This window comes from Oncorhynchus kisutch, linkage group LG22, assembly GCF_002021735.2.
Source record: "Oncorhynchus kisutch isolate 150728-3 linkage group LG22, Okis_V2, whole genome shotgun sequence".
Classification (NCBI taxonomy): Eukaryota; Metazoa; Chordata; class Actinopteri; order Salmoniformes; family Salmonidae; genus Oncorhynchus; species Oncorhynchus kisutch.
Genome location: NC_034195.2, coordinates 54,937,390 through 54,948,514, shown reverse-complemented (window position 1 = coordinate 54,948,514; position 11,125 = coordinate 54,937,390).

Below are 11,125 nucleotides of genomic sequence, written 5' to 3'. Positions count from 1 at the left end.
TACTAAGAGATGACGCAACCCCAAAATTCTGCAAAGCCAGATCTGTTCCATACTCCTTGAGACCAAAGGTGGAAGCGGAAATCGATCGCTTGCAGGATACAGGGATCCTGACGAAAGTGGACAGAAGCGAATGGGCCACACCCATTGTTCCTATTGTGAAGAAAGACGGGTCTATTAGAATGTGTGGGGACTTCAAGGTAACTGTGAATTCAATGTTGCATGTGGACCAATACCCCCTACCACGTCTGGATGACATCTTTGCTACACTAGCTGGTGGGAAACACTTCAGTAAAATCGATCTGAAACAGGCTTACCTGCAGCTACCGGTTGAAGAGAGTTCCAAACAGTACCTGACAATAAACACACACAAAGGTCTATACAGGTATAACCGCACGGTTTTTGGCATTGCATCAGCCCCAGCCATTTGGCAACGAACTATTGACTAGATTTTGCAAGGAATCCCAGGAACCCAGTGTATCCTGGATGACACGATCATAGCAGGACCCACTGACAAAGAGCACCTGGCTAACCTGGAAGAGGTCCTGAAAAGACTGAAAGAGTATGGTCTACAGGCAAACTTACAGAAGTGTGAGTTCTTCAAAGACAAGATTGTCTTCTGTGGACATGAAATTGACTGCGATGGATTGCACAAAACACAGGACAAAATCGAGGTACAGGCACCACGACCACAAAATATCACGGGATTGATCAATTACTACAGAAGATTCTGCCCAAACCTTTCAGCAGTACTCCAGCCTCTAAATCAGCTCCTGGAAAAGAATAGGACATGGCGGCTGGAGGCAAAACGGCTCATAACATCTGAACAGGTCCTGATGCATTACAACCCTGAAATGCCAGTGAAGTTGGCTTGTGATGCGTCCCCTTATGGATTAGGGGCAGTCCTTTCACACACACTGAAAGATGGGTCAGAGAGGCCAGTTGCATTTGCGTCACAAACATTGAATGATGCAGAGAAAAACTACTCACAAATCGACAAAGAAGCACTGGCACTAGTGTGGGGCGTCAAGAAATTCCACGCATACCTATATGGCAAGCGTTTCACACTGGTTACAGATCACCAGCCGTTGCTTTCCATTTTCTGTCCAAAGAAAGGCATTCCGGCAATGACAGCAGCCAGGTTACAGCGATACACCTTGTTCCTTGCCAGTCATATGTATGACATTGAGTTTAAGCCGTCATCCCTCCACACAAATGCAGATGGATTATCCAGACTGTCGTGTACAAGAGGAAGACAAAGGAGGATGGATGCAGTGGACATGTTCCATACCGCTCAGCTCGAGGCCCTACCAGTCACAAGCACAGTTATCAAACAGGAGACAAGGAAAGATGTGACCTTGTCAAAAGTGTACACCTACACCATGTCAGGATGGCCAGCTACTGGCAGAAAGGAGCTGACTCCGTATGATGTGGGGAATGAGAGTCATGATACCCCAGAAATGCCAACATCTAGTCTTGCAGCAACTACATGAAGGTCATGTTGGAATTGTCAAAATGAAGCTGCTCGCAGGGAGCCACTTCTGGTGGCCCGGTCTGGATCAACAGATAGAAAACATGGTGAAGAACTGTAGAAGATGTTTGGAAACCCTTCACATGCCTGCGCCTGTCCCAGTCCTCCCATGGGAATGGCCCACAGAACCATGGCAGAGAATTCATGTGGACTACGCTGGTCCCTTTGAAAAGCACATGTTTCTGGTTATAGTTGATGCCCATTCCAAATGCCCAGAGGTGTTTTGCACTGACTCCTCCACCTCAGCTCAGACGATAGAGTATCTCAGAACAACGTTTGCACGCTTCGGTTTGCCACTGCAGCTGGTAAGTGACAACTGTCATATATATATATATATGTAAACATTCATATACATGGCTCATATATTATACAGCGCCAAGCCAAACCGCCTGACTCAAGTCATCTTATGTACCCTTGCTAAAACAGGAACTAGCTCACACAGCCAGCAATAAAACTACCCCCCTAACACTATCCCCTCAGCTTTGTTGTCTCCCGACCCCAGGAAACAAAGACATTCCATCGCATGAACACATACACCCAGCCATAAAAACTGCCCCTCTACCTCACGAACCCCTGACACAAACATCTCCTAGTATAAACACACATCTCACCCCCTCTACTGGTCGGGAGCTCAGAGAACAAGACTCTGCTGTGCACCAATGGGGCTTCTGATCTGGCTAGAGCAGGTCCGCCTCCAACCCTTTGGGACCAGTCAGAAGACCAACACGACAAGACTCCACCTACATATTCCATGTATAAAATCTGCTGTGACCAATGTCTAGGTCTCTTTTTCACCTGACTCCTTACCGAGTTATATGAACTAGATCCGTGCACGTAAAACTGCAGGACAAGATATCTTTTAACTCATTCAAACTGCCTTTTGTTACAACTGAAATCCACTCTGTCCAGCGCCCGTGATTTGGTCTCGACTCTCCAGTATTTAAACACTAACAGAACTTGGTAGCAGAGGATGGCTATTCTTGAATATGATCTATGATAAGTTAGTGTGAGAGGACGAAACTGATCACGGCTCAAAATCAGACGGAAGAGTGACTTGTCCAGCCATTCATCTTGCCTCAGGAAATCTGATCGGAGCGCTCTATATAAGGTGAGCAGAGCCTGTTAAATCGAAATCTGCATATTGTATTATAGTCTAAACCAAATTTTGTTCAGAAAGTACTGAGCGTGAGTATGAATCGTTGCCAATTTTTTTTTTTTACATAAGAACCTAAGGCATTGATTAAAGATATCTTGTTTTGTATAAAGACAAACAAAATAAAAATAATAATTGGCCTATACTGAGTTATTTTAATAGGAATGTGTGAATTGTGATTGACCAATGTGTTAAATTCCTTCGGGACCCTATTTGATCTGAAATCTGCATAGAAAACTGTCCTAATTATATATATTGGGTTGTGTATAGAGGTGACGTTAAATAGAGGCTGTGTTATAGCACGTAATGGACACAATTATGGATGTTGGAATTTCAATGTGAATTTCGTATGAATGAATGTAGTATTGACAAAACATATGAACCAGAGTTGACATTCCATGATTTTGAGACCGGGGAAATTAAATTGAGAGAAACGTTTGAGATACGTAACTGGGCTATTATGCACACGTGCTGATAGACAAAGCTATCTTGGTAGTCGTATCGCCGTGCAACTTTGATTGACAGCCGCCGGCCTCGAACACTGATTTTCGCTTTTTTCAATCCTGTTGGTATTGCCTAAAGTTTAAAATTGTTGTGACAATTGTTATAGAATCGCTGGATTTTACTGATATAAGTTCATAAAGGAAGTTACTGAATTATTTACAGAAAGTATTTAAATAATTCACTGAACAACTCTTAGTTTTCTAGAAATTCTAACTATATTTCCTACAGAGCTAGAATTACTCTGAAAATTGTTATAGAACCGCATATATTCACTAATATATTGTTCCAAAAGGAAATCGCCGAATCATTTCTAGAAAATACTTAAATAAATCGCTGAACAAATTCAAATTACATGCCGCAGAGGCACACACGTAACTGCCGCCACATTACTGATCTGTGCAAGGGTTGGGGGAGCATGGGAGAACTCTGAGCTAGCACTACAGTACATCCCAGGTATCGAACAGAGACGGGCTGAGTATACAAAGATAGAAATAAGCCACACAAAGGACTGACTAAAACCTAGATAAACGCATTATACACATTATCAGACGAATTAGATAAAATGTCTGCAGCCACCACGCCCAAACAAATGATTGCAGAAGAAACTCAAGACCAAGGGGAGCAGCCAGATATCACTCAGATCGTAGCACAGACTGTCTCTCAGATGATCCAACAGCAGGCAGCCCCACCACCCCAATACCCTCCCCCACAGCAGTGTATCCTGCAACAGCAATGGCCTCAACGGGGCCCCTACACAGGACCATACAAGAGGGGGAAACTACCAGTGTTATAACTGCGGAATTCCCGGTCACTATGCCAGATATTGCACGAAACCACTCTCCCCGCAGCAACAACAATGAAGAGGGAGAGGAAGAGGAGGAGCCTCTCCTAATCACATGCAGCAGCAACAGCAAGATTACAACCAACCACAGTTCCAAAGTATGGCAGGGAACACCATACCCTGGCCATGTAGATGCCCACCACCCACGGCAGGAGAAGGGAGACAACATTTTCAACAGCACACTGAACCAAATATGATGTGTGAAGTTGAGGGTGTCCCCCATCAGTTCCTGGTAGACACAGGATGCACCTATTCTACTATCAAGTTCCCTCAAATACTACTGAAAGTGGAGTGGAAGTATCCACCAACCCTCCCTCTTCAACACCTGATCGCCCAGCAAGAATTATGATGATGCCACTCCAGCCGACGCCCACGCTGTCTGAAACCCAAGAAGTGTACTGGCTAAAATGCCTACCCACAGGGCCTACCACCCCTCACATCCAGTTTAAGTTCAACCAACTGACAGCTCAAATCTACACTCTGCACCCATACAAGACTCCCCAAGCTGAGACACTGATGGCTGCCCCTACACTGCAGACTGGGACGAAGACATGATGCACCTGACCCAACCTATCAGGTGTTGTACTATTGTGTGAGGCCCAGAGGGGGTGGCAGCACCGGTCATCCTACGACCAAGGAACCTCCATGCACCCCTGGCCTGGACGGCTGAAGCATCAACAGCCATAGCACTCCTGAAAACAGATCTATCAGCGGCAGCAGCTCCGACTGCACCTGACTACAAGAACAAGTTCCATTTGGATGTTTCTGAAAAGGAAGGATTCACCTCATCCGTCCTATTCCAGAAACAAGAGGGGGAGAGAAGGGTCTTGATGTACTACTCTTCCAAACTTGACCACATTGAGGTAGGACAGACAACATGCTCCAGATACGTTGCTGCAGTAGCAAAAGCTATTGAAAAAACAGCTCACCTCGTGATGTCACCATTCAATCAGGCATCATCCCTCAACCAGTACCTGCTCAATTAGCTGAAATCATCGGATTGACGCAGGCCCTCATCAGAGGAAAAGGAAAGACTGTGAATATCTATACAGACTCAGCCTATGCCCATGGAGCAGTCTACATTGATGGCCCAGAACTTTTACGAGAAGCACATGGCCCCACACACGAAGGCAAACTAAAGACCCTTCAAAAGGTCTCGCACATCTGGTGGCACCCTCATATGATTAGGTATGACTGACTTATTTTGTGACAAATGCAACATATGTGGCAGCCACAACCCAAAGAAACCATATCAAACACCAATGGGCTCATACCCAATACCTAATGCATGTTTTCAGGACATTAGTATAGACTACACCGACATGGGCCCCGACAATTTATCTAAAGGCAAACGCTATCTCCTAGTTATGGTAGATAGGTTCTCCAAATGGGTAGAAGCAATACCAACAGCGAAGGAGGATGCTAGGTCAGTCGTTAAGTGGCTACAAACCAAACTAATACCCAGGTATGGCATCTAAAGACAAATCAGATCTGAAAATGGCTCACATTTCAGAAATAAACACCTAAGACAGGTGGAAGAAAGATTTGGCATAACACACAGATTTGGTTCTGTGTACCACTCCCGGTCCCAAAATCTGGTGGAACGTTAAAGCAAAAGCTAAGATAGCTAAAGTATGTGCAGGTACGAAGTTGACATGGGTTGAAGTCCTGCCTCTGGTGCTGATGGCCATGCGAGCCTCACCAGGAGCAGGCACCCATCTCTCTCCTCATGAGATAATGACTGGAAGAGTCATGCCTGGTCCACCAAGGGAGGGAGGTCATATGCCCGCTCTTGATGTACAACAAATTGTAATGTCTGATTATGTGAAAAAACTGACGGTTCTCTCTGCAGCACTCTCTACCCAGGTTCACAAGGTCCAGGAAGGGGAGCTGCCGGGGGACACGCCACCACTGAAGGTAAAGGTTGGTGACTGGGTGAGGGTTAAAGTCCACAAGATAAAGTGGCTGGAACCCAGGTGGACTGGACCGTACGAAGTGAAGGAGGTTACTTCACACTCAGTCCAGGTCAAAGGTAAATCAGGCGCACCTTGGCACCACCTTACACATTGCACCCTAGCCCCAACTCCTTCCAGAACACTGACTGAAGTCAGAGCTGATTTGAACAGCCTAAATTCGATTCCAAATGAAGACCCTCCTTCCTCAGGTGATGCGGCATCAAACTCCGCCTCCCCTGAAAAAGGAACCTCGCCCAGTTAGAGGGACATTTCTCCCTCCCTGGGTGAGGCTGGGGATATCTGTCCCTTTGTTTGTGATATTCCTACTGATCTTTGGGGTGTCCTTAGGCACTCTCACATGGTTAATAGAACAACAAACACATACTAAAGCATCAACCCTTCTCACCCCAACCCATATCCCTGATAACATTCCTAGCACCACTCCCTTCAATCTCACACGCACCAAACGTAGCAATACACCTACAGACCCACCATGCACACCAGACAAGGTTAGAAGCACCACCTTATGTATACCCACGAATGGAACCACCACCTTTCTGCTATAGTTTTCACGTCTAGTAGATGTGAAGAGGGGGATTTGTCATATATATATACAGTGCTTTGCGAAAGTATTCGGCCCCCTTGAACTTTGCGACCTTTTGCCACATTTCAGGCTTCAAACATAAAGATATAAAACTGTATTTTTTTGTGAAGAATCAACAACAAGTGGGACACAATCATGAAGTGGAACGACATTTATTGGATATTTCAAACTTTTTTAACAAATCAAAAACTGAAAAATTGGGCGTGCAAAATTATTCAGCCCCTTTACTTTCAGTGCAGCAAACTCTCTCCAGAAGTTCAGTGAGGATCTCTGAATGATCCAATGTTGACCTAAATGACTAAAGATGATAAATACAATCCACCTGTGTGTAATCAAGTCTCCGTATAAATGCACCTGCACTGTGATAGTCTCAGAGGTCCGTTAAAAGCGCAGAGAGCATCATGAAGAACAAGGAACACACCAGGCAGGTCCGAGATACTGTTGTGAAGAAGTTTAATGCCGGATTTGGATACAAACAGATTTCCCAAGCTTTAAACATCCCAAGGAGCACTGTGCAAGCGATAATATTGAAATGGAAGGACCACTGCAAATCTACCAAGACCTGGCCGTCCCTCTAAACTTTCAGCTCATACAAGGAGAAGACTGATCAGAGATGCAGCCAAGAGGCCCATGATCACTCTGGATGAACTGCAGAGATCTACAGCTGAGGTGGGAGACTCTGTCCATAGGACAACAATCAGTCGTATATTGCACAAATCTGGCCTTTATGGAAGAGTGGCAAGAAGAAAGCCATTTCTTAAAGATATCCATAAAAAGTGTCGTTTAAAGTTTGCCACAAGCCACCTGGGAGACACACCAAACATGTGGAAGAAGGTGCTCTGGTCAGATGAAACCAAAATTGAACTTTTTGGCAACAATGCAAAACGTTATGTTTGGCGTAAAAGCAACACAGCTCATCACCCTGAACACTCTATCCCCACTGTCAAACATGGTGGTGGCAGCATCATGGTTTGGGCCTGCTTTTCTTCAGCAGGGACAGGGAAGATGGTTAAAATTGATGGGAAGTTGGAAGGAGCCAAATACAGGACCATTCTGGAAGAAAACCTGATGGAGTCTGCAAAAGACCTGAGACTGGGACGGAGATTTGTCTTCCAACAAGACAATGATCCAAAACATAAAGCAACATCTACAATGGAATGGTTCAAAAATAAACATATCCAGGTGTTAGAATGGCCAAGTCAAAGTCCAGACCTAAATCCACTCGAGAATCTGTGGAAAGAACTGAAAACTGCTGTTCACAAATGCTCTCCATCCAACCTCACTGAGCTCGAGCTGTTTTGCAAGGAGGAATGGGAAAAAAATTCTGTCTCTCGATGTGCAAAACTGATAGAGACATACCCCAAGCAACTTACAGCTGTAATCGCAGCAAAAGGTGGCGCTACAAAGTATTAACTTAAGGGGGCTGAATAATTTTGCACACCCAATTTTTCATTTTTTCATTTGTTAAAAAAGTTTGAAATATCCAATAAATGTCGTTCCACTTCATGATGGTGTCCCACTTGTTGTTGATTCTTCACAAAAAAATACAGTTTTATATCTTTATGTTTGAAGCCAGAAATGTGGCAAAAGGTCACAAAGTTCAAGGGGGCCGAATACGTTCGCAAGGCACTGTATATGTAAACATTCATATACATGGCTCATATATTATACAGCGCCAAGCCAAACCGCCTGACTCAAGTCATCTTACGTACCCCTGCTAAAACAGGAACTAGCTCACACAGCCAGCAATAAAACTACCCCCCTAACACTATCCCCTCAGCTTTGTTGTCTCCCGACCCCAGGAAACAAAGACATTCCATCGCATGAACACATACACCCAGCCATAAAAACTGCCCCTCTACCTCACGAACCCCTGACACAAACATCTCCTAGTATAAACACACATCTCACCCCCTCTACTGGTCGGGAGCTCAGAGAACAAGACTCTGCTGTGCACCAATGGGGCTTCTGATCTGGCTAGAGCAGGTCCGCCTCCAACCCTTTGGGACCAGTCAGAAGACCAACACGACAAGACTCCACCTACATATTCCATGTATAAAATCTGCTGTGACCAATGTCTAGGTCTCTTTTTCACCTGACTCCTTACCGAGTTATATGAACTAGATCCGTGCACGTAAAACTGCAGGACAAGATATCTTTTAACTCATTCAAACTGCCTTTTGTTACAACTGAAATCCACTCTGTCCAGCGCCCGTGATTTGGTCTCGACTCTCCAGTATTTAAACACTAACAGAACTTGGTAGCAGAGGATGGCTATTCTTGAATATGATCTATGATAAGTTAGTGTGAGAGGACGAAACTGATCACGGCTCAAAATCAGACGGAAGAGTGACTTGTCCAGCCATTCATCTTGCCTCAGGAAATCTGATCGGAGCGCTCTATATAAGGTGAGCAGAGCCTGTTAAATCGAAATCTGCATATTGTATTATAGTCTAAACCAAATTTTGTTCAGAAAGTACTGAGCGTGAGTATGAATCGTTGCCAATTTTTTTTTTTTACATAAGAACCTAAGGCATTGATTAAAGATATCTTGTTTTGTATAAAGACAAACAAAATAAAAATAATAATTGGCCTATACTGAGTTATTTTAATAGGAATGTGTGAATTGTGATTGACCAATGTGTTAAATTCCTTCGGGACCCTATTTGATCTGAAATCTGCATAGAAAACTGTCCTAATTATATATATTGGGTTGTGTATAGAGGTGACGTTAAATAGAGGCTGTGTTATAGCACGTAATGGACACAATTATGGATGTTGGAATTTCAATGTGAATTTCGTATGAATGAATGTAGTATTGACAAAACATATGAACCAGAGTTGACATTCCATGATTTTGAGACCGGGGAAATTAAATTGAGAGAAACGTTTGAGATACGTAACTGGGCTATTATGCACACGTGCTGATAGACAAAGCTATCTTGGTAGTCGTATCGCCGTGCAACTTTGATTGACAGCCGCCGGCCTCGAACACTGATTTTCGCTTTTTTCAATCCTGTTGGTATTGCCTAAAGTTTAAAATTGTTGTGACAATTGTTATAGAATCGCTGGATTTTACTGATATAAGTTCATAAAGGAAGTTACTGAATTATTTACAGAAAGTATTTAAATAATTCACTGAACAACTCTTAGTTTTCTAGAAATTCTAACTATATTTCCTACAGAGCTAGAATTACTCTGAAAATTGTTATAGAACCGCATATATTCACTAATATATTGTTCCAAAAGGAAATCGCCGAATCATTTCTAGAAAATACTTAAATAAATCGCTGAACAAATTCAAATTACATGCCGCAGAGGCACACACGTAACTGCCGCCACATTACTGATCTGTGCAAGGGTTGGGGGAGCATGGGAGAACTCTGAGCTAGCACTACAGTACATCCCAGGTATCGAACAGAGACGGGCTGAGTATACAAAGATAGAAATAAGCCACACAAAGGACTGACTAAAACCTAGATAAACGCATTATACACATTATCAGACGAATTAGATAAAATGTCTGCAGCCACCACGCCCAAACAAATGATTGCAGAAGAAACTCAAGACCAAGGGGAGCAGCCAGATATCACTCAGATCGTAGCACAGACTGTCTCTCAGATGATCCAACAGCAGGCAGCCCCACCACCCCAATACCCTCCCCCACAGCAGTGTATCCTGCAACAGCAATGGCCTCAACGGGGCCCCTACACAGGACCATACAAGAGGGGGAAACTACCAGTGTTATAACTGCGGAATTCCCGGTCACTATGCCAGATATTGCACGAAACCACTCTCCCCGCAGCAACAACAATGAAGAGGGAGAGGAAGAGGAGGAGCCTCTCCTAATCACATGCAGCAGCAACAGCAAGATTACAACCAACCACAGTTCCAAAGTATGGCAGGGAACACCATACCCTGGCCATGTAGATGCCCACCACCCACGGCAGGAGAAGGGAGACAACATTTTCAACAGCACACTGAACCAAATATGATGTGTGAAGTTGAGGGTGTCCCCCATCAGTTCCTGGTAGACACAGGATGCACCTATTCTACTATCAAGTTCCCTCAAATACTACTGAAAGTGGAGTGGAAGTATCCACCAACCCTCCCTCTTCAACACCTGATCGCCCAGCAAGAATTATGATGATGCCACTCCAGCCGACGCCCACGCTGTCTGAAACCCAAGAAGTGTACTGGCTAAAATGCCTACCCACAGGGCCTACCACCCCTCACATCCAGTTTAAGTTCAACCAACTGACAGCTCAAATCTACACTCTGCACCCATACAAGACTCCCCAAGCTGAGACACTGATGGCTGCCCCTACACTGCAGACTGGGACGAAGACATGATGCACCTGACCCAACCTATCAGGTGTTGTACTATTGTGTGAGGCCCAGAGGGGGTGGCAGCACCGGTCATCCTACGACCAAGGAACCTCCATGCACCCCTGGCCTGGACGGCTGAAGCATCAACAGCCATAGCACTCCTGAAAACAGATCTATCAGCGGCAGCAGCTCCGACTGCACCTGACTACAA